The sequence below is a fragment of the Saimiri boliviensis genome, chromosome 20 (genome assembly GCF_048565385.1).
Source record: "Saimiri boliviensis isolate mSaiBol1 chromosome 20, mSaiBol1.pri, whole genome shotgun sequence".
Classification (NCBI taxonomy): domain Eukaryota; kingdom Metazoa; phylum Chordata; class Mammalia; order Primates; family Cebidae; genus Saimiri; species Saimiri boliviensis.
This window is the reverse complement of record NC_133468.1, coordinates 32,247,779-32,253,778: the sequence shown is the minus strand read 5'-3', so window position 1 is coordinate 32,253,778 and position 6,000 is coordinate 32,247,779.

Below are 6,000 nucleotides of genomic sequence, written 5' to 3'. Positions count from 1 at the left end.
AATAATGCCTTAATTTAAAAATCCTTAAAACCGTCTTTGGCTCTCTTTAGCATGAAAGGATTTCCTGCTGCCCCGCCCACAGCCCCGAATCCACCCTCCACCCCCACCCCACCACACCACCAGAGCCTTTAATTGCACAGTCATCTAGGTTTCCAATGGAAGGTAACTCCACCAGACTTTCACTTTCATGGTCTTAATTGACGACTCTAATCAGCATTCCAGTCTAACTGCTTTATCCCTGCCTGTGTTCTGGTTGCTCAGCAAAGGGCTTATCTAGAACTTGTTTCAACTTCAAACAGACACTTTGTAACAGTAAATTGCAACAAGGTTTTATCAAGTGGAACATTTTCATGCTCTTTCTACTGAGTCTTGGTATCAATGCAAAGCCACTCTTAGGAAACATGACCCACCTTCCCCTCTTCCTCCCTGACTGTTAGCAAAACATACATTCCCTTCCCCACTGCCTTATTTTTTTTTTTTTCCCCCGAGATGGAGTTTCGCTCTTGTTACCCAGGCTGGAGTGCAATGGCGCGATCTCGGCTTACCACAACCTCCACCTCCTGGGTTCAGGCAATTTTCCTGCCTCAGCCTCCTGAGTAGCTGGGATTCCAGGCACGCGCCACCATGCCCAGCTAATTTTTTGTATTTTTAGTAGAGACGGGGTTTCACCATGTTGACCAGGATGGTCCCGATCTCTTGATCTTGTGATCCACCCGCCTCGGCCTCCCAAAGTGTTGGAATTACAGGTGTGAGCCACCTCGCCCGGTTTTTTTCTTTTTTTTTTTTTTCTTTCTTTCTTTTTTTTTTTTTTTTTTTAAATAGAGTCTTGTTCTGTTGCCCAGGCTGGAGTGCAGTGACGTGATCTCAGCTTACCGCAACCTCCACCTGCTGGGTTCAAGCGATTCTCCTGCCTCAGCCTCCCAAGTAGCTGCAATTACAAGCATGCACCACCATGTCCAGCTAAGTTTTGTATTTTTAGTAGAGATAGGGTTTTGCCATGTTGACCAGGCTGGTCTTGAACTCCTGAACTCAGGTGATCCTCCCGCATCAGCCTCCCAAAGTGCTGGGATTACAGGGGTGAGCCAACCCACCCAGCCTGCGGAATTATTTGGAGGATACATGTACTAACTCATCCAAGGTGTTCAGCTCAGCTCTTGGCACATAGAAAGGGGCCCATCAATGTTAGATTTTCATGACTGCAAACCTGGCCAGATGCCAGCATAGCGTGCTGTTTTATGAACCAGTCCTTCCCTGCAGGCAAGCGAACTTGCAAAGAAAGGCATTTAAGAGCACTGCAAGTTAGAACCGCAGGAGAGCAGGAAGTGGCTTGACTGTGTCGTGCAGTACAATCAAAGGTAAACAGGCTAGAGAAATACCTGCCCTGCAAATAGCTAGCGTGCATGTATGAGGTTTAATATGTTTAGGGAGGATTCCTTTAAATCTTTTTTTTTTTTTTTTTTTTTTTTGAGATGGAGTTTTGCTCTTGTTGCCCAGGCTGGAGTGCAGTGGTGCCATCTCGGCCCACTGCAGTCTCTGCCTCCTGGGTTCAAGCGATTCTCCTGCCTCAGCCTCCCAAGTAGCTGGGATTACAGGCACGCACCACCACGCCCAGGGAATTTTGTATTTTTTCAGTAGAGATAGGGTTTCACCATGTTGGTCACACTGGTCTCAATCTCCTGACCTCAGGTGATCCACCTGCCTCTGCCTCCCAAAGTGCTGAGATTATAGGCGTGAGCCACCGTGCCTGGCAATACCCAGTTTTCTCTTGTTATTGTTTTGAGACAGAGTCTTACTCTGTCAGCAGTCTGGAGTGCAGTGGTGCAATATCACTCACTGCAACCTCCTCCTCCCAGGTTCAAGCTATTTTCCTGTGTCAGCTTCCCAAGTGGCTGGTACTACAGGCACCTGCCACCACGCCTGACGAATTTTTGTATTTTTAGTAGAGACAGGGTTTCCCACTGCACTCCAGCCTGGGCGACAGAGCAAGACTTGGTCTCAAAAAAAAAAAAAAAAAAAAAAAAAAAAAAAAAAAAAAGCAGGAGGCAGTGGCTCATGCTCACGCCTGTAATCTCAGCTCACTGCAACCTCTGCCTCCAAGGTTCAAGTGATTCGTGTGCCTCAGCCTCCTGAGTAACTGGGATTACAGCCTGCCAAATTACTGGGATTATAGGCAGGTGCCACCATGCCTGGCTACGTTTGGTATTTTTAGTAGAGATAGGATTTCACCATGTTGGCCAGGCTGGTCTCAAACTCGTGGCCTCAAGCAATCCACATGCCTTGGCCTCCCAAAGTGCTGGGGTAACAGCCGTGAGCCATTGTGTTTGGTTTATTTGATGGGTTGGTTCATTGGGTGGTTGGTTGGTTTGCCTGAGTGATTTTTTTCTTTTTTTTTTTTTTTTTTTTTTTTTTTTTTGAGACAGCCTGTCATCCAGGCTGGAGTGCAGTGGCATGATCTCGGCTCACTGCAACCTCCACCTCCCAGGTTCAAGCAATTCTTCTGCCTCAGTCTCCTAAGTAGCTGGGATTACAGGTGTATGCCACCATGTCTGGCTAATTTTGTATTTTCAATAGAGACAGGGGTTTCACCATCTTAGCCAGGCTGGTCTCAAACTCCTGACCTCTTGATCCACACGCTTCAGCCTCCCAAAGTGCTGGGAATACAGGCGTGAGCCACTGCGCCCAGCCGCCTGAGTGAATTATTATCTGGTTACCATGTGCCAAGCATCTTCATGTGCCTCGTCTCATTTTATCTTCCCAATAATCCCATCACGTATGGGTGATTATTTCTATTTCACAGAGGTTCAGAGAAGACTTACACTTACAGACGGGGCTCAGTGGCTCACACCTGTAATCCCAGCACTTCGGGAGGCCAACGCGGTAGGATCACTTGAAGCCAGGGATTCGAGACCAGGCTGGGTGACATAGCAAGACCTAGTCTCTTTTTTTATTTTTTATTTTTATTTTATTTTTTGAGACAGAGTCTTGCTCTGTCGCCCAGGCTGGAGTGCAGTGGCATGACCTCAGCTCACTGCAACTCCGCCCCCTGGGTTCAAGCGATTCTTCTGCCTCAGCTTCCCGAGTAGCTGGGACTACAGGCATGCACCACCACGCCCAGCTAATTTTTATTTTTATTTTTATTTTTATTTTTTGAGACGGAGTTTCGCTCTTGTTACCCAGGCTGGAGTGCAATGGCGCGATCTCGGCTCACCGCAACCTCCGCCTCTTGGGCTCAGGCAATTCTCCTGCCTCAGCCCCCTGAGTAGCTGGGATTACAGGCACGTGCCACCATGCCCAGCTAATTTTTTGTATTTTTAGTAGAGACGGGGTTTCACCATGTTGACCAGGTTGGTCTCGATCTCTCGACCTCGTGATCCACCCGCCTCGGCCTCCCAAAGTGCTAGGATTACAGGCTTGAGCCACCGCGCCCGGCATTTTTATATTTTTAGTAGAGATGGGGTTTCACCATATTGGCCAGGGGGTCTCGAATTCCTGACCTCGTAATCCATCAGCCTCGGCCTCCCAAAGTGCTGAGATTGCAGGCATGAGCCACCACACCCGGCCTCTATTTTCACTTTTTTAAAAATTTATTTATTTTGAGACAGAGTCTCACTCTGTCGCCCAGGCTGGAGTGCAGTGGCACAATCTTGCCTCATACAACCTCCTCCCAGGCACAAGTGATCCTTCACCCTCTGCCTTTCAAATAGCTGGAACTACATGGATTCGCTACGATGCCTGGCTAATTTTTGCATTTTTTATAGAGACGGGGTTTTGCCACATTGACTAGGCTGGTCTCAAACTTGTGAGCCCAGGCTGGACGCGGCGGCTCAAGCCTGTAATCCCAGCACTTTGGGAGGCCGAGGCGGGTGGATCATGAGGTCAAGAGATCGAGACCATCCTGGTCAACATGGTGAAACCCCGTCTCTACTAAAAACACAAAAAATTAGCTGGGCATGGTGGCGCGTGCCTGTAATCCCAGCTACTCAGGAGGCTGAGGCAGGAGAATTGCCTGAACTCCGGAGGCGGAGGTTGTGGTGAGCCGAGATCGCGCCATTGCACTCCAGCCTGGGTAACAAGAGCGAAACTCCGCCTCAAAAAAAAAAAAAGAAAAGAAAAGAAAAGAAAAACAACCATTCTTATACTTACCCTAAGTCACACTGGTAGTGTTTAGGTTGAATGAAACCTCATCGTTCGCAATGGCTATAGATGAGGGCTTTCAGCTCACAGACTAGGCAACATGACTTCCGGCCCCAATTTCCACCAAGAGATTTGAATGGAACAGGCGGAGGCTGGAGGCTGCGACAGAGCAGGGGACTCTCCCAGGGGCAGCGGATGGGGAGACAGTCACAGGAAACTGCCTCCTGCTCCTGGTGGCATTGTCTTGTGCTGTCCTGACACAGGCCCTATAACTTGACGAAAACCATCCTCCCTTCCAAATCCTCCTCTGGAGATTGATTAGATAACCGTGGCAAAGTGCTTTGAAGACAAAGGATGTAGGAAGTGTTCTGTGGATTCCCAGGGTACTTCAGATGAGATGAAGGCCCACGATTGGGTCTGCTCGGGTGGCTGGGATGCTTTGTGTGGAAAAGGAGTCTTTCCCAAAACATTTCTCCTAGAGGGGCTGCCAAAATCACCCAGCGCTGCTCCGCACCCAAGTGTGTCTTCCATCACATGACGAAAAGGAAAGTGTGGCCATCACATGACGAAAAGGAAACTTCCACGCTCAGTTCAGTCATGGACTGGTCCATGTAATGTTGACATGCACTTAGATATCAAAGTGTGTCTTTGATGAGAAAGAACTACTAAATGTTTTATTTTTGTGTGTGTTTATTTATTTATTTATTTATTTATTTTGGAGATGGAGTCTCACTCTGTCACCCAGGTTGGAGTGCAATGGTGTGACCTTGACTCACTGCAACCTCTGCCTCCTATGTTCAAGCAATTCTCCTGCCTCAGCCTCCTGTGTAGCTGGGATTATAGGCAGGCGCCACCACGCCCAGGTAATTTTGTATTTTGTTAGTAGAAACAAAATTTCTCCATGTTGGTCAGGCTGGTCTTGAACTCCCAACCTCGGGTGATCTGCCTGCCTCAGGCTCCCAAAGTGCTGGGTTTACAGGCGTGAGCCACTGCACATGGCCTCTATTTTTTTTTTTTTTTTTTTTTTTTTTTTTTTTTTGAGACGGAGTTTCGCTCTTGTTACCCAGGCTGGAGTGCAATGGCGCGATCTCGACTCACCACAATCTCCGCCTCCTGGGTTCAGGCAATTCTCCTGCCTCAGCCTCCTGAGTAGCTGGGATTACAGGCACGTGCCACCATGCCCAGCTAATTTTTTTTGTATTTTTAGTAGAGACGGGGTTTCACCATGTTGACCAGGTTGGTCTTGATCTCTTGACCTCGTGATCCACCCGCCTCAGCCTCCCAAAGTGCTGGGATTACAGGCTTGAGCCACTGCACCCGGCTTTATTTTTTTTTTTTTTTTTTTTTTTGAGACGTAGTTTCGCTCTTGTTACCCAGGCTGGAGTGCAATGGCGCGATCTCGGCTCACCGCAACCTCCGCCTCCTGGGTTCAGGCAATTCTCCTGCCTCAACCTCCTGAGTAGCTGGGATTACAGGCACGCGCCACCATGCCCAGCTAATTTTTTTTGTATTTTTAGTAGAGACGGGGTTTCACCATGTTGACCAGGATGGTCTCGATCTTTTGACCTCGTGATCCACCCGCCTCAGCCTCCCAAAGTGCTGGGATTACAGGCTTGAGCCACCGCGCCCGGCTTTATTTTTTTTAATACAAATAAAATACTTTAAAAAATAGTCACAGAGGCCAAGTATGGTGGCTCACGCCTGTAATCCCAAAACTTGGGAGGCTGAGGCGGGTGGATCACAAAGTTAGGAGTTCAAGACCAGCCTGGCCAAGATGGTGAAACCCTATCTCTGCTAAAAATACAAAAATTAGCTGGGTACGATGGTGGTCACCTGTAATCCCAGCTACTCAGGAGGCCAAGGCAG